This window comes from Lampris incognitus, chromosome 7, assembly GCF_029633865.1.
Source record: "Lampris incognitus isolate fLamInc1 chromosome 7, fLamInc1.hap2, whole genome shotgun sequence".
Lineage (NCBI taxonomy): Eukaryota > Metazoa > Chordata > Actinopteri > Lampriformes > Lampridae > Lampris > Lampris incognitus.
The window spans coordinates 24092839-24117401 of NC_079217.1; the positions used below are offsets into that span (position 1 = coordinate 24092839).

Genomic DNA, 24563 nt, shown 5'->3' on the forward strand with positions numbered 1-24563 from the left:
GAGCAATATAATGACTGCCTGGCAAAAGCAGGAAGGAAACCAAGGATGTTGTCTATATGAAATAAAGCAAAAGGTGGGAGGAATGAAAACAATAGGAAAAAAAAACTCCAGAGAGCAAACAGTTAAATCAAGACTAAGTTTAGGACACACATGGTTAAATAAAACAATGCACTTAATAAGGAAACATCCATCAGGACTATGCGATTGCGATATAATAAATTTATACATATTCAAATAATACAAATTTGTCATGTTGCCACAACATATAGCGACTTTCATTTTGCATGTCTTACACAGTACCTCTTTCTGCTCAATATTGCTGAACTTGAGTCCAAAATATCGCCATATAACAGAGGTTGCGTTGGTTTTTTTTTGTTTTTTTCCTCATCAGCGTTAACCTGCTCGTTCTCATCGATATCCTTTTTTTTCCTTCTGGTCTGCACACAGCACACCAGATAGTCATGCGACTATAGACTGCACACGCTTCACTGTCTAAACAGAAACTGATTGGTCATCTCTTAATTATGAGCGTAGACATGCAGACTGCACACAGACGTTCACACACGCACATTTTAATCTTTAATTAAATTGCAGCCTTTTTAGTTATATAATTGCACAGGCTGACATCGCAATTGCGATTAGATTAATCGTGCAGCACTAATTATGACCTTAAACCTACCTATATTGCATTTTCTGTGTTTGGTGCCACTCTCTCTTCCAAAACGGAGATTTGCCAGGTCCTGCTGAGGAGGATCAGCAGGATCTGGTATAAATTTAGCGGTGGCTTCAGCATTTTGGTTTTTGCAATGAACACTAAATGTTCAATTTTTTTTTTTTGCATATTGGAAATTACATCCTGAAATTTGGCTGAGATACTATAACATTTAAGCTTAAGTAAATGTTAGATTATATATTAACCAAAAATTTTATTCTGCGGGTGGCACAATTATGTCATGATGCAAAATAGTCCGGGGAGAGATTGGTCTCAGAGTGAGACAATACAGGACATTTTTAATACTTCTCTTCAGAGCCTGTAAGCCAATTTGTAGGAAAATGTGGAACTTTCCATCACCCCTTCCAACTCGTAATGAAATTCAAACAATTCCATTATCCAAACCTCTTATCCTGCTCTCAGGGTCACAGGGATGCTGGAGCCTATCCCAGCAGTCATTGGGCGGCAGGCGGGGAGACACCTTGGACAGGCCGCCGGGCCATCACAGGGAACGGTCCCGTTCAGTGTGTAATATTTATACTTTCCTGAAAATAATATAACTAGTGGATATCATAGTATGACGAGTAAATATTTTTCACACACAGTCTGAGTAATTAAGTTGTTTGGTGAAGTTAAACTCCACCGAATTAATAAATTCATTGAACAGATGTATCTTTGAGTTCTCGTAATATTATGATGTTAAGATAAATTATTCATATGTTAAAAATACCTCAGTAGTCGGCTGCACATCCACTCACAGGTCACCGACACTAAATCATAATATAACATAAATATAATACAAGTAATAGATATCCGTAGATGTTACTGAGTGACTGGTTAAAACACACACAGACTGAAAAGTCATTTCTGAGAGATCACGTTGGGTTGAACTGAATCTGTTGATGTTTCAAACCTAGCTACTGGATTCGCGGAACTTAGTCGACTTATTTGCAAATCCATACTAATCATTCTGCCTCTGGAAGGCTACTGTCTATGCCCACTTCAGAAGATTATTATTAATTTAGATGACAAAATTGTGTATCATGATATCACAATATCAGAATTTCACCTCAATACCACTGAAAGAAAGCAAATGATTATATTCTATTCAAAAAATTGAAATAAGATTTTTTTCGATTCCCCGACCCACTAAAGCTAATTCACACTGCTCTATAACCCTGCCCCCCAAAAAGCTACAGTTCTTATATTGAGTTGAACAAGAGCATAATCATTAAATCATTCTCAACTGCCAAGTCTTTATCATGAATTGTGTTTGTGGGTTTATGTGTCTGTGGCCCTGTTTACACCTGGTATTAACATGCGTCCCCACATGCCTCTTGAATGACCACTTGTGATCACATCTCACTTCCCCACTCTATATGCAAATAAACATGCATATCATTTATGTTTGCAAAGACCAAATGCATTGTTGTTTTTAACTGAAAATCAGACAGCGTGTTTCATGTACTCCATCCATGACAATCCATTTTGCCTGCTATTGTGGCTTCTTCAATCATGTGTTCCATCTTTCACAAGCATACCAAAAATCACCTTTTTTTTTTTAGTTCAGAGAAATTGTCCAATTTAGGAAACAGCCAGTAATGCAGATCTTCCAAAAAAAGGCACCAGCAAACTGACATTCATAAAACACGTTCTGTTGTTTCAATGTGTTCATTGCAAAATGAGCAGTTGTAAACCAAATCGAAGTCATAAAAATTCTCCAGAAGGATATATTCCATTAAGAATTCTAAAGTGCACTTCCTTTAGTTTTGGTGCAATTGGAAACTTAAAGAATTTTGTTCTCAGTTTTTCATCTTTGGAGAAATATTGTAAAATTGAGTTTCTGTTTGATGAAAATGGAGATAATTCTTTGATAAAGACTCTCCGGATTGTGGTATTGGGCAATTTTAGACCGATGAAATCATGTCCATTCATCAAAAGTTTAGGAAGGTGCGACTTGACATCACTGTTATAGAGTGTGAGACTGCTTGGATAATAGTATCATGTTATTTTCGGTCATTTAAATTCAGGTTTGAACAAAAACTATGGAATATGGTGCATTACGGACCATATTCCTTTCTCAAGCCAATTTTTATAAAACAATGATTTATTTCTAAATATCACATACCTGCAATTCCACAGTGGAGTGGTACGAGGACTAAATTTATGCTTGTAGATCATTTTCCAATATAGTAATATCTGTTGATGAAACGGTGATAATTTGATAGGGAGGTTTTTTTTGTTTTGGTTTTTTTTCAGGTGATGATCACATCTAAGAAGAAGGTTGATGCCTCCAAGATTCGTAAAAATTTGGCTTGGGATATGGAACCATAAACTGTTTCATTTTTCACAAAGGACCTTAACCAATTTATTTTGATAGTACCATTAATACATTAATTAAAAATGTCAATGGCTTTTAACACTACTTCCTCAAAATCTTTAATCATAATTCCTTTTCTAATATAGTGTGTTTTTTTTCCATATATTATTAAAGTTGACCTGGTTTATTGCTTTCATTGCGTCAATTTAATTATCAATTTAAACACACTACAAAAATCAAGTAATACAGGATCATAATGGTGTCCCTGATATTTTGAAGGAGTTCTATCAAGCCATTCATCCATCACCATATTAAAGTCACCTCCAAATATGAGAGGTCCAGTAGGATACCTTTGACATAGAGCCTTTACAACTTTGGTAATTTCAGTAATCATAGTTTTGTTTTGGTTAAGGTTGTTATACCTATATATTACCTAAGATTAGAAAGTTATCATTTATTTCAAAAACAAATTATCCAATGACCAAAAGTATCCCTTTTAGTAGCTAAAATTTTACCAGGGAAATTGGTACCATGACTAAGATATATTTTGTCTTCCCACTGGTTTTCATCCATGTCATTTGAATGAGTTTCTTGAAGAAGAAAACACTATGCTTTTTTATTTTTACAAAGCAGGAATGTCGATTTTCTTTTTATACTATCTCTTAAACCCCTAGAATTAAGTGAAACACAAGAGAACATAGAAACCACACACAAAAAGGAGTAAAAAAATTAAAAGATTTAAGAATATTAGTTTTTGTTTTTGTTTTTTTTACGAAAGGCTGTTGTAATGCCCCTGTCTGGAACTACTGAATACAATAAACTCTTACTACAAAACATTCTTGTCCACATATTATGAAATCTAATTAAAGTGAACATATATTTGTATAGTTTCGCCTCGTTCTACCTGCTGACTTTTAAAGTGTCAACCTCGTATGAGATTAGATAAAGGTAAATTCGCTCGACCTCCAAACAGATCTCATTAAAGTGTAACAAAATTTCTTTCTTACAACGTAATAAAAACCTTTAGAAAATTGTTGGGGTTTCAAAAGAGAACATCTCAGATGTGCAGTATATGTCAGAAGACGTATAATCTCTTATTATTTTTTATCTTATTATTATTGTGTTCATTAACATAGAACCTCTAAGGTAGGCCTCTCAAATGTCTGAGGGTGCGAAATAAGTGACGCATTTTTCCGTTTATCCTATCTAACCTGGAATAAACCTGTTACCGTTGCTGTAGCCCACGTGTCCTCTGCAGTACACATTCTTCCCTGCCGCCTTGGCTTGCATTATCTTTGGCCATGCAGCCCGGCGTGCCTCTCTGTCGGCTTTACAGAAATCTTCTTTGAAGTGAATCCCCAAATCCTTGCAGATCATGGGAGTTTTTGGACAGCCTCCAGGCGGCATCCCAGTGATGTCGCATGGCGAACTACGATGACCTGGCGGTGTCTTCCCTCCTCTCTCCTCCCGAGGCGGTGCACAGTATCGACCGCTGTTTCCATCAATGTAGCCCATTGCGGACCTATTTTAGACAAGATATCCATGACAATGTGTCTGATATGCTCGTCGTCTTTTTCTTTCAGACCATGTATTTTGAGGTTCCCGCCACTCTTTCCTTCTGCTCCTCGTTTTCCCCGATGAGACGGGGCGTTACCTTTTCCACTGATTTATCTTTGAGTTTGCAGTCTTTAATATCAGCGGCAAGCATCTCCGCTAGTCTGGCAAGATTAGCCACCATGACTGAGTTTTCTCAACTGGTCACCGGAGTTGTCCATCTTTAAGGTTAGCTTTTCTATAGCTTCGACGAGAGTCACATTTGGGACTGCAGTCGGCTCATGTGAGGTTCTCATCTTTACAGGTTGCGTGAGAACTTCCGCTGAAGTAACAGGAGAAGTTTTTCTCTTTATACCGCTGTTGGTTGAAACTTCCATCATCGGGTAGTCATGATCAATCGGGCTTGCTTGGCCTGAGGCTGCACTTAGCTTAGTGTTAACTTCTGTCTTCCCACGCGGCATGGTAGATTGAAGAACTTTCAGGTTCAACTTTGAGGTAGTCCAATTATTTGCTCAAATGTTCACTTTACGGTTTTTATCTCGTTTGACTGGCAAAACTTGAAGTTCTCAAGTAAATTTAGGGGCAGTTGTGTGAGAGCTTAGAAACGGCTGCTTGCTCGGTTCGCCATCCCTTTGGATCAGTCAATTGGTGATCGCATAACAATTCCCTATTATGCAAAGTAGGGTGGGCGATATGTCAAAATTTTCCTACCGGCCACATCAGCCCAACAATCGGTAATTACTGACACCCCCCCCCCCCCACAAACACACGCTGCAGTCATGGAAGAGGTCGTTGCGAAAAAGTATACAAAACCCCCTATTTGGGATTATTTTGGTTTTAAACCAGATGGGACCAGAGAGCCGAAGGACCTAAATGAAGAAATTTGCAGTGCAGGCAAAAGTTTCTAACACCAATTTGTAGGAGCGCTGATGTGGAAATCTAATTTTACTGAAACATTACAGCCTACAGGCTACTATTCTTCGAATAAACAAACATCACGTTGAGATCTTTGCTAAGCAATAAGATGTAAAGACAGGCTGAACAGCTGTCCAACACGATTCGAAGAAGAAGAAAAAAAGTCCCACAACGTCAGAGAAAGATGCCTCTGCTTGCAACCTCCAAATTAAAAAACAGGTGGTGATAACATAACTATGCTATTAAATGATCAGCATGCAAAACTGCACCAACAGTTTTTGGTCTAGTCCTCAAATATTGCTCACATATTGCTTCTCAAATTTTTTGCATTAAAATCGACGTTGCTTTTCAGCACCAATCGATCGACAGCAACCACTAAAGACGGCGTTTTGTGAAAGTCTCGTGGGAAAATCAGTGCAACAAGAACGTTCATAAGGACCAACTCCAGTTCCTAGTCGTGCATGCTTTGAATTGCGCTTTACAGGTTAATTATTTACCGAGTTGAATTATCGAGGAGGCAGACCATTAACTTAGCAAATTAAAAGGACAAAAATCAGGCAAAAAAACAAAACAAAACAAGCCTAATGTAAAGGTCCAGCAACACATTTGAAATTTACATTGTAACAGAAACAAATGAATGATGCACAAGTTTAGTACAGCCAAGGTTTCATGTAATACTAAGAATTTATCAAAGGTCACAACATAGACTCAAGGGCATAATCAGTGTTTTGAATAAAGGAAAACTAAGTTTTAATGATTATATGCATACTACTAAAAGGAGATTCTGTCTGCACAGTTACATACGAAACTACTAGAAGAGTGCACTCACTACCGCGCATTTCTCCGCCAGGCATATCGTACCATCGCTGATGCTCGGAATAAAGCGGAAAAATCAACTAAGGAGTTCGCACTCAATTGCAGTATAAAACAGGGTTTTCAACGGTTTTGAATCATTTCAACCACGATCATACAGTCATAACTGTGCACAAACAAATTATTTGGCTGACAGGCCCAATAGTATGGGAGATTAGCAGTGGATTGATACAAGCACACAGGAACAGAAAAAAACAATGTTTTTCCTGCCATTATATGCACAGCACCCAAGTTGTTTGAAAAATGTATGGGGAAAAAACGTTTTTAATATGCAGCCCTCAAGCTAAAAAATCTACCTAATAAAGATGTTTTCCCTGTCAGACTGTGGATGCCTAGGCAGACCGTCGCACGAATGCAACCAAGTTTAATATGAACTTGCACTTTCCAAAAAGAAAAGCTTTGCTATGTAACCATTTTGGTTTAACCTTAACCCTGCCTTTATTTTCATGATATAATAAAGCTGGGTAAACTGTTTATGCTCATGCATGCGCAAATCACATCTACAGTTGACTCAGATCGGGCAGCAACAAGAATACGCAACACTTCCTGTTTTGGCTGCGTCCGAGAGGAAGTTGTTTCTTTATAACTTTCGCATTTTTTGGATCAGCAAAAGTCTTTTAATGAATTTTGATCATGTCGCTGCTCGATCCGAGTCAACCGTAGATGTGATCCGCGCATGTGCACGGCTGACTTAGGTCAGGCAGCGTTGGCTGAATGAGCTAGAGAGTGAATGAAGAGAGGGAGCGGTGATAGCGAGAACAAACGTTTTGAAGGTTTTGAATCATCGCAACCACGGGAGGTTCTTCATCATACAGTCATAACTGCACAAAAAATGTTAGGCTATAGGTCCAGTAGTTTGCGAGATTAGCCAGGGACACACACACACACGTGCGCGTGCAACCAAATGTATAATTCCTAGGCTGTCTGCCTGGCGGACATAATTATGGTGACAGTTTACTCATTTGTGTCCAGCTACAATCATGGTTCATGTATCCAATATAATTGCCATTATATTGGTTACATCTGACCTAAGTTCAATAGTCCAACATAATTGCATTTCTCGGCAGACTGTAGATGTTTCGCCTCTTACTTCCTTGCATCCAATGCCAACCATCAGGTCCACTGGGTGGTGGCCTTCATAATAACATTATAAAACATTGTTCTGTATCCCTAGATGTTGAAACAGGCCGTATAAAAGGTGAAAGTGTTATTTATTCACCAGAGGCAATTTTAAACCAAACTACACAAAAAGCATTCTCTCTTCTGCACCGTTTCTCAACTCTGTCAAGTATTATCCCAAAATGAAAATGCCTGGACAGAAGAAAGTTTAGCAAATATTGTTGTTTAAGTCAGCTGTGTACGTGGGTGTGTGTCCTCATGGCAGGGGAAGGTGTGATGAAATGACGTTCTTTGTCATATGATATTGTGTGTGAGAGTGCATGAGAGAGAGAGGGAGAGAGAGAGAGAGAGAGAGAGAGAGAGAGAGAGAGAGAGAGAGAGAGAGAGAGAGAGAGAGAGAGAGAGAGAGAGAGAGAGAGAGAGAGAGGTGGGAGAGAGGGAGAGATATGTGGGGGATAAATAAGAGGAGGGCATAGAGGTGGGATGTGTACACTCTGAATGGTGTTCCCTATTTAAACAAGATGGGAAGGTTGAGCAACTCATCAAACACACAATACAAAGGGAATGAGAGTGGAAAGGAGAGAGAGGTTGATTATATAGAAAGAGGAATGTGTACTGCTGTTAACATCTCTACACAGTTTCTATAGTAAATGGGTAGCTAATGGTTGAGAAGGGAGGTTGACAAGGAAATGCTCCTTCTTTATTCATCGACACACACCCGCAAGACACAGAGTGTTGTTTGCAGCAGTTGTTTAGAGTTTATCTGGACAGCAGGAAGGGATACCCCTCTTGACCATCAGACATACCTGCCGGCAGACTATTTTCAGAGAGAGTGACAACAAAGTGCTTGAACGGGTGAGAAAAGGAAAGGTGTTATGACTGTGGTCATTTTCAATTAACAATTTCAGCATGTCATGTGATAAATGCATTTCTGTTGTTCTACTTTTCATCTACTTTCAGAATTATTCCATCAAGGATAATGAGTGTGTCGCAAACCAAGCCATATAAAAAAATGAGTTTGATCCAACTCTGATCAAGATTCCTTCTAAATGTGAGCGAACGTCCCATTTTTAGTACGTCTGATTACAAGGTACTTAAAGGAAGGGTTTTGGATTACATGTATTCTATTCAGCACATCAAGTTTTCTCTTCGAACTAACATAAGTTCAAATGCCAGTCTTTTCTAAAAAAAAACAAAAAACTGACACAAGCCCTTTGTGAGCATTTATTCAGCATATTTTTAAGTCAACGGGTAGTGAAGGAATTTGCCTAACACTGCATTGCCATTCTGCTTTTATTTGAAAAGACTGCATTGTTAAGGTTTTTCTGTCTGCTTTAAGTAGATCAGTGAGCACACAGAAATCCCTGTGTATAATAGAAATTTTACAGCTGTACTGTTAATATGTAACCCATTTAGACTATGCACTGGGGTGTGAGTCTCCTATTTTGTGCCTGCCTATCACAGAATATCCTCTGATCTTGTTGAATATAATAGTATTTCTATGCCTATTTATATTAATATCAGAAACTGCTGTAGGTAGCTCCATTCCTCACTTGCAAGGACGTGCACAAGGCCAGGCTTAAGCTGCCCGAGCAACAGCCCGTTTGCCCTCTTTGGCTGAGCTTCCCCTCTGGAGGAAAAAAAACATAATAATTGTTTTATTTTTACTGTTGAGGTTGCATAAATACAAGTAGCTCATAATCGCTAAAGGTAGACCAAATTAAAATTGCCATATCGTCCAAACCTTTATTACTTTTTGATAGGCATGCCTCCGTGGGACACAGAGATGGGGCGGCCCAGAGCCGTTAAAAAAAAAAAGACGCAAAGCAGTGTCCTATGCCCCCTGTTATGTGACACTGTAGCATCCAAACTTGGCATTGTTGGTGTTGTGTGAAGGCTCTGGGTGAATCTTTTGAAGTTGTGGAAACCCAGCAGAACAAACTCTGATCTTGAATATAGGAGATTGCAGTCGGCTGGTAAGTGATTTAAAACTTGCTTTTAGTTTTGATTCAGATTTAGGCCGTTATCAGGCTTTGTTGGGCTGAGCACTTGCTAGTTTCACTCTCCGATCAATAGGTGGGTCAGCTGACGCGCGTCGTGCCCTCTATTGCTTCCTTTGTTGTGAGAATCAGATGTGAATGTTGGGGGGGGGGGTTCGCTAAAAGCGTATAAGAGAGATTGTAATAAAAAGCAGAACAAGCTCTGATCTTGAACATAGGAGATTGCAGTCGGTTGGTAAGTGATTTGAAACTTGTTTTGATTCAGATTTAGGCTGTGATCACAATTTGTTGGGCTCAGCACTTGCTAGTTTCACTCTCTGAGCTTCAATAGGTGGGTCAACTGACGCGGGTTGTACCCTCTATTGCTTCCTTTGTTGTGAAAATCGGACGGGGGGGGGTGTTCAGCTGTGGTACTTCCTGGTATTTAAACACACAGTCGTGCCATAGTGTCAGCCCTTGTGTGTTAGCCCTCATCGTGTGAAGACCGAATTGGGTAAAGACCTGCGAGTCTACTTGTGCGAGTCCACCAAGCAAGGACACTGACTGGTAATTCTCTTCTCTACTATTTTCTCTCGTTGCCTGCCTCACCCGCCATGTGCTACAAAACATCTCTGTCATTCAAGGTTATATAAAAAAAGATCATATCTGTCGCAGACAATGCAACCCTGAGAACCTCTATTCACTCAGGAAAGCCTCCTCTACTCAATCCTCCTTTACTTTTGGCTTATGAAATTGCCAGTCGGCTGTAAATAAAACACAATTTATCCAAGCACTTGCTAATATGTCAAACATTCAGGTACTAGCCTTGACCAAAACCTGGACACGTCCAGAAAACACTGGCACACCAGCCCCACTCTCTGTTGACTCTGCTTTCTCACACACACACCCCATTCTGTTGGGCGTGGAGACGGTACAGATGTCCTAATTTCCAAAGACTGGAAATTCACCAAGCTTTCTCCGCTAAGCAACAACTCCTCCTTTGAATACATGCAATCATGATTGCTGCTCCTATTAAGCTATTTGTGGTTGTCATATACCACCCATCAGGGTGTCAACTGGGTAAACTTTGTAGTCAAACTAGACATGTTACTCTCAGCCATTCCTGATGATGACACACCACTGATTGTCATGGGAGACATGAATATCATTCATTCATTCATTCATTCATTCATTCATTCATTCATGAGCTGCTTCTCCGGGGTTGGGTCGCGGTGGCAGCAAGCTAAGTAGGGCACTCCAGACATCCCTCTTCCCAGCAATGCCCTCCAGCTCCTCCTGGGGGATCCCAAGGCGTTCCCAGGCCAGATTGGACATGTAGTCCCTCCAGCAAGTTCTGGGTCTACCCCGGGGTCTCTTCCCAGATGGCCGTGCCCAGTAAACCTCCAAAGCAAGGCGCCCAGGAGGCATCCTAATCAGATGCCCGAACCACCTCAACTGGCTCCTTTTGACGCGAAGGACCAGCAACTCTACTCCAAGCTCCCTCTGGATGTCTGAGCTCTTCACCCTATCTCTAAAGCTTAGCCCAGACACCCTATGGAGGAAACATATTTCAGCCGCTTGTATCCGTTATCTCACCCTTTCGGTCACTACCCAAAGCTCATGACCTTAGGTGAGGGTTGGAACGAAGATTGACTGGTAAAGTGAGAACTTTGCCTTCTGGCGCAGCTCCTCCTTCACCACAACGGTCCGGTACAATGTCCGCATTACTGCTGATGCTCCCAATCACGCTTTGAGACAAATGTTTTGTTAAAGCGCTATAGAAATAAGATGGAAGTGGATAGAAAGGAATGATAGCAGTTTGTCTGGCACTCTCTTTATGTTGTTGTCTCTGGAAATTTCATAGACATGTTCATTAATGTAATCCAGACATTCCGTGGTATTCTTTCATGGAGATATGAGTACAACCAAATACTTGGTTTTGGTTGATACATTATATTAAATTTCTAATGACTCGAATTTCCAAAATCTTGCAATATCAACTCACAGTCATGAATATTGTGGGTTCTTTTTTTGGGGGGGGGGGTTTAAAAAATGTTTTCTCAAAGTCTGAATACTTTACATAGTTTCTGCTGTCTATAGGGACTTCACAGTATTAGACATACACTAACCCAATAATGGGCACACAGGTTCATTCACTAATGAAAGTCAAAGATGTATTTTTTCCAATATTAATTATAATACTAAAACGTTTTATTGAATGTTCACAAGTTAAAAGGGCAATAACAAGGGTTTACAAGAAGAGGAGAATCAGAGTGGTAGCAAAAACCAGACAGAAACAAAAGAACACAAGAACATATCCTACTCCAGACACAGAGCCCCCCCCCACACACACACACACACAGGGGCCTATTTTGGCCTACTGCAACTATAAGCAATATACTTGGACTTGATTATCATTTCTACTGGCATTTCATATTTGTAGCAACTGGTTCAATCTGATTACCTTTGGTGCACACAATGGACGGCAGCATCCCATCTAGTGCAAGTCTGTTTCTACACTCTGTTTTGTCAGTTGTTGCGAAGGCTCATTCTGCAGCCGCATTAGAGTGAGGTAAGCATAGAATGGGCTGTGCCCAGTGGCGGAACTAGAGTTTTTTACATGGGGTGGCCAAGGCTATTCAGGGTGGTCCATATCATGGCAGAAAATTAATGTGTAGGCTAACCCTAACCTGGCGTCTTAGAAGCATTAATGACATTATTGCTGATTGGAGGTGTATGAATGAAGAAACGTGCTATCATTTACCTTTATTTAACCAGGTTAGTCCCATTGAGATTAATTGGACAGAGGCTAGACAGAGGGACCGAGCTGCAAAGGATGTGCAGCAAGTTAGAGCGATCAAGGATAGAGATGGAAATGTGCTGACAAGCAAGGAGAGTGTGCTGAGAAGGTGGAAGGAGTACTTTGAGGGGCTGATGAATGAAGAAAATGAGAGAGAGAGAGAGAGAGAGAGAGAGAGAGAGAGAGAGAGAGAGAGAGAGAGAGAGAGAGAGAGAGAGAGAGAGAGAGAGAGAAGGTTGGATGATGTAGGGATAGTGAATCAGGGCAGCTATGAAGAGGATGAAGAGTGGAAAGGCAGTTGGTCCTGATGACATACCTTTGGAGGCATGGAGATATTTAGAAGAGATGGCAGTGGGGTTTTTAACTAGATTGATCAACACAATCTTGGAAAGTGAGAGGATGCATATTGGTACCGATTTTCAAGAACAAGGGCGATGTACAGAACTGTAGCAAGTACAGAGGTATAAAGTTGATCAGCCACGGCATGAAGATATGGGAAAGAGTAATAGAAGCTAGGTTAAGAGGAGAGGTGACAATTAGCGAGCAGCAGTATGGTTTCATGCCACGAAAGAGCACCACAGATGCGATGTTTGCTTTGAGAATGTTGATTGAGAAGTATAGAGAAGGCCAGAAAGAGTTTCATTGTGTCTTTGTCGATTTAGAGAAAGCATCTCTCCGGCCGGCAATCTCGAAGGAGACACCTCGCCACTTTCGTTGCAAGGCGAATCCAGGCCGAACAATTGCTTTTTCCGACACTCACAGAGACGCGTTCATGTGACGAACACAAGCCAACTTCGCCCCCCTCCCGAAGACAGCGTTGCCAATTATTGCTGCTTCATCGAGTCCGGCCATAGTCGAATCTGACGAGACCGGGGCGTGAACCCCTGGTCCCCAGTGGGCAACTGCATCGATACAAAGCCGATGCTTAGACCGCTACACCACCGCGGACCCTGAGGTCCTCTAAATCTGACTCAAAAGTCTGAGCAAAGGCAAACAGAGGCTCCTCACTCAAGAATGTTGTACTCTTTGGGTTGAGAGACTGGACCCCTTGCATTATCTCACAATTCTTCTTTGAAAAACACCTCCGCAGCTCAGCTGTGACACAGGTAAGCACCTAATAAAAAGATAGTCCTTTGGAACCTCTCATCATCCCTTTGGTCACTATTTTTCTGTCCTACAGTGCTCATCATAAATGAGTCATGGAATCTTGAGCTTGTAGTAGGCTGTCTCTTACACCCTGTTTGAACCCTTATTTTGCAGTGATCTTCAATCTCTTTGATCTCTTTCCACAAGTCCCCAAAGTAACCCTCACTTCTGCAGTCCTATCTTTCAGGGCATATACTAGATCCACAGCCCTTGCTAGGTCAAGAGAACTGGATTGGAGCATGTCAGAAAGACATTTGGCATCACCTAGTTCTTTACAAAAGGTAACTAAAAGCCCTATGAAGTGTAAATCTATCTGACAAAGAAGGCCCTTTGCGTCCACTAATCTATCACCACTATTCTCAAGTGCAATATCCTGTAGCAGTCTCAGAACTGCTGGAAGCCTGTCCCTCAGATTGTGGCATGCCATGTATCTGCATGCCCACCTAGTATCAGTTAGTCTTTGTAGTTCCCTGGGCTGCTGCTGAGGATAGAGCTCTTTCTGAACAGCAAGCAACTTGAGATACACATATGAGCCAGATACAAAATTATAAAGCTTCTGCAGAAGAGAAAAAAGTTAACTGCCTCGGGCACAGATTTTACAGCATCAACAAGAACTAAGTTCAAACAATGAGCATTACAGTGCACATAAAAAGCAAATCTTGCACTACTTTTGATCCGTGCAGCCACACCAGAATGCTTACCACTCATGACCGAAGCACCATCATACCCTTGCCCCACAAGATTATTTCTGTAGTCTAGTCCATGTTTTTCAAGGCAATCAATAATCATTTTTGAGAGACCTGCAGCATCTAAGCTTTCAGCGGACTTAAATTTTAAAAAGCTCTCGTGGATGGTCCCGTTGTAATAGTATCTCACAACTAAAGACATTTGTTCCTTTTTCTTCAAATCTTCTGTTTCATCTGCAATTACACTGAACATTTCACTTGATTTCACTTCTCTCATTATTTCACTTTGTACCATCTCAGCTAATGTCTCAAGGGCTTTGTTCTGTATTAGGTGGCTTGTGTACTTGGCATTGCCAGTTTTGTTCATCCTCTTCTCTATGACAGGGTCCTGCTTTGCCATTTCTTCTAAGATTGTTAAAAAATTGCCCTTGCTGTGAGAGTCATCATCAGACTCTCGATGACCTCTCTGCACTATATTTTGAGTGGCAGTTAATAGGAGCACATCTGCAATAGTTTTCATGTAAGTACAGTTTTCCCCAACGTTCTTTTTACGGTCCTCATTTCTGCTATCCATAATTGAGGAGTTGCTTTCTCTGGCCCTTTTATGATGATTCCATGCATACATTGCATTAATATGATGCTCTGCCTTAGAATTTAGCTTAAAACCAGAATATTTGAACAGTGCCTTTTTCCGTTATAAAAGCCTGAGTTTGGTGTGAAGGCAGATTGAGGTGTATTTGGCAGCAAAAAATGCCTACAGGCAAAACAATAGGTTGAATTTCGACTAACAGAATATTCAACCCATGGATTTTCTATGTACCAAGAGCTGTTAAAACCCCTCTTCCTTGTACCATGCTGCATCCTGGGAAATGACTTCAAAGATGGCTGTACAGGACCCTTGTCTCTGGATCTTGACATGTCTGGAATATACATTAAACAATGTGTAATATCTCTATGGAAATGTGTAATTGAAGAATCAACAAGATTTCATACCAACAGCTACCAACTAAAATTTGTAGTTTTAAAGTAGAGGCCTACCATTGGGTCGTCCTAGAACAGCACTCCTTGATGCAGTTGCACTTGGAAAGGGCTCGAGGTCTCCTTCGATGTCTCCCACAGAAGCAGGGGTCTCTGTGTCATCATTATCACAAGAACTATCAGTGTATGATCACAATACAAATGCCACAGCCATTAAAACAAAAACACAAGAATCAAGATAGTAAAGTGAGGCTCAATCTGACAAAAATCAACTATTGTTGCTTGTTGAAACTAAACTTAAATTCTGAACTGGGCATGTGACTGGCTGTCTGATAGATGCTCTGACTTGATGGTGGAGGGCTTGTGAAGCCTGACCACACTGACTCTCAGCATTATTATCCTCAGGTAGGGAGCTGCTTTGGGGTCCGGTGGTTATGCAAGGGCTGGGGTCTGTGACCACCTGATCTGATTTTTTTCTTTTTTATAAAGAAATCTGAAAATTCCTTTTCTTTTCATTAATTTTTTTTTTTGACCCTATGCAAAAATAAGACCTACTACAGCAGCATCAACGTTAGCTCTGGAGCATATTTACACATCTGAAATAATCAGGGACAAATCTTAACCAGCCCGCATAAATCACAAAATGAACTCTGATATAGCGCAGTTAATACATAATATATGATATTTCAGTGTAATTGGGTAATATTTATGACGGATGGTCAAGATTAGCCTTGGATTGTTTCAGATGGTTAAACGTGATCCACAGCTAACGTTGATGCTGCTGTAGTAGGCCACGTTGATTAACTTTAGCTAGCTCTAATTTCTCAAACAAGTCTCAATCATCCGACATAAATATCACAAAATGTACTATGATACAGCGCAGTCAATACACATTATATGATATTTCCGTAAAACTGTGATATTTATGTAGGATGGTCAAGACTAGCCATGGGTTGTTTCAGATGGTTAAACGTGCTTCACAGCTAGCTAACGTTAATGCTACTGCTGTATAGGTAAGATTTTCGCTAGCTATAATTTATCAAGAGCACATTTCCCTTTTTGAAACAATCAGATGCTAATCTTAACCATCCCACATAAACATCACAAAATGACCTAAACCCAATGCAAGTGTTATTTAAAACTTACTTCAACATGTGTTGTTCTTTCACATAGATCCCATTGTGTATAGTCGCGTGAACTCTGGAAGTATCGTCCTCGATATTAAAAAGATGCCAGCGAATAAAATTTTGGGGTGGCACCTGGAGTGGCCAATCAGATGTCAGGGGTGGCACGTGCCACCCTGGCCCTGTGCCACCTTCCCAAGTCTGAGGAACTGTTCTTTACCAGTTATTCAGCTCTTCCACATAGTCAAGTTTGCCCACACCATGTCCATACGATGGAAATTGGTTTTCCTCTCTAAGACTCACCAGGGCACTTTTACAGATGGTGTCAGGTATGTCTGTTTCCGCCAGCATCTGGTACTCCAGAAACTCATCTGAAATCCTGTCCTGGTCCCTTGGGTCCTCAAAAGGAAGAAGATTGTATCTGGGAAAAGACAACTGTAACATTAGAAATGAAAAAATATTCAGAAGTGCACTTAAGGTTAGACAGCTAACGTAAGCTAGCTAGTTGTTTATGTAGCTTAAACTAGCTTAAACTAACTCAGTAACTTACAGAGCATTTATTCAAAAAATTTTATGTAATTAGTTAATAACAAACACCCTGAAAATAAACACCCTGAAGGGGTTTATTTTGTAATAATGACCAGCTCATTGTGCATTATCCCTCTTACTACTTACTAAAGAAATCAATAATTTGACACAAAATATTGATTTAAAATGATTTTATTGATCTAGAAATTATTTTATTGCTTCATTAGTCCATTAGGTCCATTAGTCCATTAGAACTGCGTCCATAACAACATTCTGTTATTAATAGCAGCAGTCTGCTATGAGAAATAAGACTTTAGAATGACGTAATTGACCAATCAGAATTGGGTATTCTACAAAGCTGTGTAATAACAGATGTTAGCATACCTGTGCATGAACCCATGTGGATGGGTTTTCATTTTGCCTGTTAACAAAATTTGAATGGGATGGTCTTATCACTTTGGACATGCCCACTGCTCATACAGGGTCTGGCATCTTTTGTGAAAACCGGATATACAAAACGGATTTATTTTAAAGAATTCCTACTGACATTTAATAGTTGAACTGCTATCAGGAGACATCACTGCATCAACATTTAGAGGGGTTTATCCTATTCTAAGCCGCTAGACCAGACCTTTCAGTAAGTGAGTATAGCTGTTGGTATTCAAAAGTAAACCAAACTGACTCCATTAAAAGAACAAGGTGGTATTCTGTCATCCTGTCTTTTAGGGTATGTGCAAACATACTGTCAAGTCAAGTCAATTTTACTGTCAGTTATAGTTCAAACATCCTATGTTATGATAATGATCACCGATGGATTTTGTGACATTTTAACGTTCCACAGGGTATCTTTCAATCTATGTGTCCACATCGTTCTGTCTATCTGTGTGTGGGTCCATTTTGTTGTTGGTCAGTCAGTTAAGGAAGTCAGTCAAAGTGTCTGGCTGATCGTTTACAATGCCATGTGTTCAGGCTCTTGCTTTTTTTCTTTTTCTTTTTTGTCTTGACCAGTTCAATCATAATCCTTAAATGGACAGAGGAGATGGTATAATAGCACTGATTTTCTACATCAATTCCTGAATCTTTGGCCAGTTATCCAAAAAGTTATGGGATACTAGGATAGAGTTTCGTGGCTTTAGTTAGCACAGGCCAAGTTAGTACAGTAAGGTCCTGTGTAAAACAATGGCTCATTCTCTCTGGCCAACAACCACACCTGTCACGTATTAGGAAAGAACCCAAAAGCAGATGGGACAACCAGGTAAGGGAAGAATCAAGTCTTTATTGAAGTGACCGATCTCGGGGGTAGAGCAGGAGTTGGCTCAGTGGCAGGTAGGCAGGCAGGCAGAAGTCCATGAATGGCGACGTTCCAGCAAAGACTGGTCCATAGTGGAGGCCTTTTAAGGGTGAGGGCGATTGCTTGATGGCCAGCTGGCGTGCCGGGGTGAAGGGGGGGTCAGCAGGTGTCAGCTGGTGTAGCAGGTGTCAGCTGGTGTAGCAGGTGTCAAGGGCGATCGCTTTGATGTCAAGGGCGAGAGGCTGTGACAGTACCCCCCCTCCGAGGGGCGCCACCGGGCGACCTACCAGGCCCGTCAGGGTGTGTCCTGTGGAAGTCCCAGATGAGGTTCGCGTCCAGGACAAGGCGACAGGACAGTCCAGTCCACGAGATACTGCAGGCGGCGACGAGAGTCCAGGAGACGACGAACGGTGTAAGCCGGATGATCATTGATCATATGAGGAGGTGGGGGCGGGGGGGGTCGGAGGAACTAGAGGGCTGGTAGAGACAGGTTTGAGGCAGGACACATGGAAGGAAGGGTGAACCCAGAGAGTGCGGGGCAGCTTCAGACAGACCACAGAGGGGTTAATGACTTTGACAATGGGAAAGGAACCAATATACCTGGGGGACAGTTTTTTAGCGTCCGATTTCAAGGGTAGATCCTTGGTAGAGAGCCATACCTGGTCACCGGGGGAGTAGTCCGGAGCAGGGGTGCGATGACGATCCGCCAAGCGCTGGTAACAGCCGGATGCCCTGAGCAGTGCAGCACGGGCTCGCCGCCAGGTCCGACAGACATGGGCCTGGACAGACGGAACCAGAATGTCTACCTCTTGAGAAGGAAAAAGGGGTGGCTGATAGCCGTAAAGGCATTGAAAAGGGGACAACCCAGTAGCAGATGATGGCAAGGTGTTATGGGCATATTCTACCCAGGGAAGTTGTGAGGACCAAGAGGATGGGTTGGCAGACACCAGACAGCGGAGAACAGTCTCCAATGCCTGGTTGGCCCCCTCGGCCTGGCCGTTGGTCTGAGGATAGAACCCCGATGACAGGCTGAAGGTGGCACCGATGGCAGAGCAGAAAGCCTTCCAGACAGCAGAAGTGAACTGGGGGCCACGGTCAGACACTATATCACGGGGAAGACCGTGGACCCGGAAAACCTCCCTGACCAGCAGATCCGCAGTCTCTCGGGCCGAAGGCAGTTTAGGCAAGGGCAAAAAGTGAACAAATTTGTTGAAGCAATCAACAACAGTCAGTACAACGGTGTTACCGTCGGAGGCGGGCAGACCGGAGACGAAATCCAAGGACAGATGCGACCAGGGACGGTGTGGAACAGGCAGGGGGCGCAGCAGACCGGCACTGGCCCGAGTGGAGGGCTTATTCTGGGCACAAACAGGACAGGCAGAAACAAAAGACCCAGTATCCTCCGTCATGGAAGGCCACCAGAACCGCCTGCGGAGGAAGGCTAGGGTACGGGTTACTCCAGGATGGCAGGTAAGTTTGGAAGAGTGAGCCCACTGCAACACACTAGATTTAACAGCGTCTGGAACAAACAAGTGCCCAGGGGGACCGTTACCTGGGTCAGGCTGAGTCTGTTGTGCTGCCATGACCTCCCTTTCAAGTTCCAGGTGACAGCCGCAGCCGCAACCACACAGGTAGAGGGAACGATGGTGGAGGTTGGAGCTTGGGCTCAGACTCCTCCCCATGCACACGAGACAGAGCATCGGGCTTGGCATTCCTGGAGCCAGGTCTGTACGTCAAAGAAAAATTTAAACGACCAAAAAAAGAGCGCCCACCTGGCTTGGCGCGCGGTGAGCCGCTTTGCTGACTGGATGTATTCCAGGTTCTTATGGTCAGTCCACACTATAAAAGGAAGCTCAGACCCCTCCAGAAAATGTCGCCATTCCTCCAGTGCCAATTTCACCGCCAGGAGCTCACGATTCCCCACATCATAGTTCCTTTCAGCTGGGGAGAGACGGCGAGACAGGAAGGCACAGGGGTGTGTCTTGCCATCCTCACTGGAGCGCTGAGAAAGGACCGCCCCCACCTCAATCTCAGAGGCGTCGACTTTTACAACGAACTGTTTGGTTGGGTCTGGCTGGATGAGGATAGGAGCTGTGATGAAGCGGTGCTTGAGGGCTTGGAAAGCTGCCTCTGCTACAGGGGTCCACAGGAACTGTCTGGAGGTGGAGGTAAGAGCGGTTAGTGGGGCCGCAACGCGGCTGTAATTGCGGATGAACCATCTGTAGAAGTTGGCAAAACCGAGGAACCTCTGAAGCTGCTTACAGCTGGTTGGGCTTGGCCACTCAAGAACCGCTCTGACCTTGGCGGGGTCCATTCTCACCTACCCATCGGCCACGATGTAGGCCAGGAAGTTGACTGAAGGGGCATGGAATTCGCACTTCTCTGCTTTTACGAAAAGGCAGTTCTCCAGTAGCCGTTGAAGGACTTGGCGGACGTGCATGACATGCTCTGACAGGTCTCTGGAAAAAATCAGGATATCATCCAGGTAAACAAAAACGAAACGATTCAACATGTCACGTAGGACGTCATTGACCAGACTCTGGAAGACAGCTGGGGCATTAGTGAGACCAAATGGCATCACCAGATATTCAAAATGCCCCAGGGGGGTGTTGAAGGCAGTCTTCCATTCATCTCCGTCTCGAACCCGGACCAGGTGGTAAGCATTGCGGAGGTCTAGTTTAGTGAACACTATGGCTCCCTGGAGAGAATCAAAAGCAGAAGTCATGAGGGGCAGAGGGTACTTATTCTTGACTGTGATGTTATTGAGGCCTCTATAGTCAATACACGGCCAGAAGGTTTTGTCCTTCTTGGCCACAAAGAAGAACCCCGCACCAAGGGGTGACGATGACGGGCGAATAAGACCCGCCGCCAAGGAGTCCTTGATGTACCTCTCCATGGACTCCCGCTCAGGCTTGGAGAGGCTATATAGACGACTGCTGGGGAGGGGAGCGCCCGGCAGCAGGTCAATAGCGCAATCATAGGGGCAATGAGGAGGCAGGGAGAGAGCTTGCTGCTTGTTGAACACGGCTTGGAGGTCATGGTACTCTGGAGGCACCAGTGACAGGTCAGAGGTCTCAGAGCTTGACACCTGACTGGGGACAGACTGAGGCAGAGAAGACTGGAAACATATGGCATGACAGACGGGACTCCAACTTGAAATTCTGGCCGATGACCAATCAATATGGGGACTATGCTTAACCAGCCAGGGATGACCAAGTATAATGGGAACAAATGGAGAATTGATAACGAAAAAACTTAGCTCCTCTTGATGGTTTCCCAACAACAGGAGGCGCACAGGCTCGGTCTTAGAGGTTATCCAGGCCAGGAGACGTCCATCCAGGGCATTAGCTTCAAGAGGCTGGTCCAGACTCACAGTGGCAAGACCTAACTGCTTCACAACACTTGCATCCAAAAAGCTTTCATCAGCTCCAGATTCAATTAAAGCCAAAAGTTTAGTGGACTGACCTTTAAAACTGATGGTAGCTTGTACGTGGACGAGGAGACAGAAGGCAGACAGTTGGACTCACGAGGATCCTCCCCCTCCCTCGTGAGCCTGCTAGTTTGACGGACAGTGAGGGCAGGAGGCGAGAAAGTGACCAGGCTGACCACAATACAAGCAGCTGTTCTCGGTGATGCGGCGTTGACGCTCCTCCGGGTTGAGCCGGAAGCGGCCGAGTTGCATCGGCTCCGAAGCTGGGGAGGAGTCACGCCTCGGGCTTTCTCGGAGGACGTCAGCCTCAGTCGAGCGAGCTCAGCCCCCAGCGTTTGGAGGTGTGGCCCGTGGAAAGTTGTTGTGACCAGGAAAGCGGCGCGTCCTCTCTCTCCTCCGCTCCCGGAGACGGTTGTCCACACGAATGGCCAGGGTAACCAATTCCTCCAAACCTCCAGGCTCGGGGTAGGAAACCAATTCGTCCTTTATGGATTCGCTTAGACCGTTGGAAAACCCGGCCTGGAGGGACTCGTTGTTCCATCCGCTCTCCGCTGATAGCATACGGAACTCAACTGAGTAGTCGGCGACGCTGCGGGAACCCTGGCGGAGAGAGATCAGTCTTTTTGAAGCGTCCTTTCCCCGCATGGGATGATCAAAAACCTGGCGAAAAGCAGTGGTGAACTCAGCGTAGGATGAGGAAGTGGAGGCCCGCATCTCCCACACCGCTGTAGCCCAATCCAGAGCGCTTCCCCGGAGCAGACCCATGATGTAAGCGACTTTGGCTCCATCCGTGGAATATGACTGGGGCTGCTGGTTAAACACAATCTCACACTGCATCAAAGAAGGGCGACAAAGTCCAAAATCTCCATCATACTTATCGGGCGGGGCAACCCATGGTTCCTTAGCCGAAGTTGATGGTGCTGAGGGTGGCGGAGCTGGAGGGGCGGGTCCCGGGCTAGCGGAGGCTCTAAGTTGGGTCTGGATTCTGGAGATCTTTGAGCCGAGCTCACGGAGGGTGTCAGCCATCTCCTGTAGCACCTGGCTGTGCTGGCCGAGGACCGATTCCTGGTTGGCTACAGCCTGGCAGACCGTGGCCAGGTCTGTGGTGGAATGGCCTGCTGGGTCCATAGTGGCTGGAACGTACTGTCACGTATCAGGAAAGAACCCAAAAGCAGACGGGACAACCAGGTAAGGGAAGAATCAAGTCTTTATTGAAGTGACCGATCTCGGGGGTAGAGCAGGAGTCGGCTCAGTGGCAGGTAGGCAGGCAGGCAGAAGTCCATGAATGGCGACATTCCAGCGAAGACTGGTCCATAGTGGAGGCCTTTTAAGGGTGAGGGCGATTGCTTGATGGCCAGCTGGCGTGCCGGGGTGAAGGGGGGGTCAGCAGGTGTCAGCTGGTGTCAGCTGGTGTAGCAGGTGTCAAGGGCGATCGCTTTGATGTCAAGGGCAAGAGGCTGTGACAACACCAGTCTTTTTCTCGCTATCACAAACAGTTTCCTTCCTTCTTTTCCTACACTCAGTCTCCCATATCCCTGAAAATGAAAAAGTACTGATCTAGTAACCACAGTACTCAATATGAATGGCATCTGAATGAAAAGGAATGACAGACTGATTGGTTGGTGGGTTGATTGGTTGATTGATGCATTGATTGATTGTAAAGGACTCTCAACTTGTCCTAAAATATTATGGTTAACTATTGCCTCTTAATCATAAAATTAAAATAAACCTGAAAAACACCCTTCCCCTAGAAACTGATCATTGTTTTCGGTCGCTATGCAACTGTATTGTTTATAAGGGTGGGGATACCTGCAGTAAGTTGAGACTAAAGAGGTCACTTGTTGTTCATCCGTCGCGGCGACGAGGACCATCTAGTCATCCTGTAGGGGTCTATTTCTGTGGGTGTGAAGATGGCTGGTTAGTCCAATCTGCACCCTGAATGTTCTTTGGGAGTGTGGGCATGGGATAGTGGGAGTAGCTGGAGGGTTGCTGGTATGGTCTTTCCTACGGCTCTCTGCTGCAGCAATCCTGGTGGCCTTGCGTGTTTGCACCATTTCGGACAGTTGCACGCACTTTCCTCTGTTCGGAGTGTTCTGTCCCCATGTGTCGTAGCTGATGGTGAAGGCCTTTAATGAGGCATTCAATGTGTCTTTGAAATGCTTTTTTTGACCACCATGGGAGCACTTGCCTTGCTTGACTTCACCATATAACACTTAAATGAGTCACTTAGATGAGTGATGAAACATTTCTCTCAATAAACTTTGTGTCCAGATGAAGTGACTCGCCTTTCTTTCCTTTGATAAGCACATTAAAGACTGCCTTTTTTCACTTTATGTAACATAGCAGCTAAAATTCGGTCTTTTCTGTCCATGGCTGACGCAGATTCTAATACAGGCATTTGTTTCATCCAGACTTGATTACTGTAATGTTCTGCTTTCAGGTCTGCCACATACTAGTACTAAAGTCTTCAGATGGTTCGGAATGCTGCAGCTAGAATCCTAACTAAAACTAGAGAATTTGACCATATTATACCAATTCTTGCCTCCCTTCATTGGCTTCCTATCCATGTTAGATCAGAATACAAGGTGCTTCTGCTGACTTATAAAATCCGAAAGGGGCTTGCTCCATCTTACCTGTCTGATCGCCTTAAACTGTATATTCCATCTTGAGCACTTCGCTCTCAATATACAGGGCTCCTGTGTGTACCCAAAGATAAAGAGAAGTCAGCTGGTGGCAGGGCCTTTTCCTATCGGGCCCCGTTCTTGTGGAATAACCTGCCTGCTGCCATCAGACAATCAGAGTCTGCTGAGTCCTTTAAATCCAAACTCATCTTTTTGCCTTAGCCTACTATTAGTTGCCTTTAACTTGAGTGCTTCACAACCTGTACTGCATGGTGGGTCGGTTTCTGTCTCAATGATTTTACCAGCCACTGTTCTGCCGACGAGATTATAGCATATAGATTATGAATAATTGATGACTTAATTGATTATGACTAATGACTATTGCAAACTGTTCTCTTCTCTCACATGTCTTTTCTCTCTCTCTCTGAAAGATGTCTTCTCCTTTCTCTTTTTCTGAGTGTGAATGGTATCATGTGAATCTCCCTTG

At 43.5% G+C, this 24563-nt stretch overlaps 1 protein-coding gene across 3 annotated transcripts in view; it reads left to right on the forward strand.

Annotated features, from left to right (window-relative positions):
• Positions 1 to 8145: 8145 nt before the first annotated feature.
• tmprss4a (transmembrane serine protease 4a) overlaps positions 8146 to 24563 on the forward strand; it is a 35727-nt gene continuing 19309 nt past the window's right edge. Inside the window, exons 1-2 of one of the 3 annotated variants that reach the window (XM_056283363.1) lie at positions 8146 to 8348; positions 8454 to 8544. The gene's annotated coding sequence lies outside the window, so the exon portion shown is untranslated. Of the gene's footprint in view, positions 8357 to 8453; positions 8567 to 24563 lie in introns of those variants that run through there. The other 2 variants (XM_056283362.1, XM_056283364.1) reach the window with 2 other exon arrangements.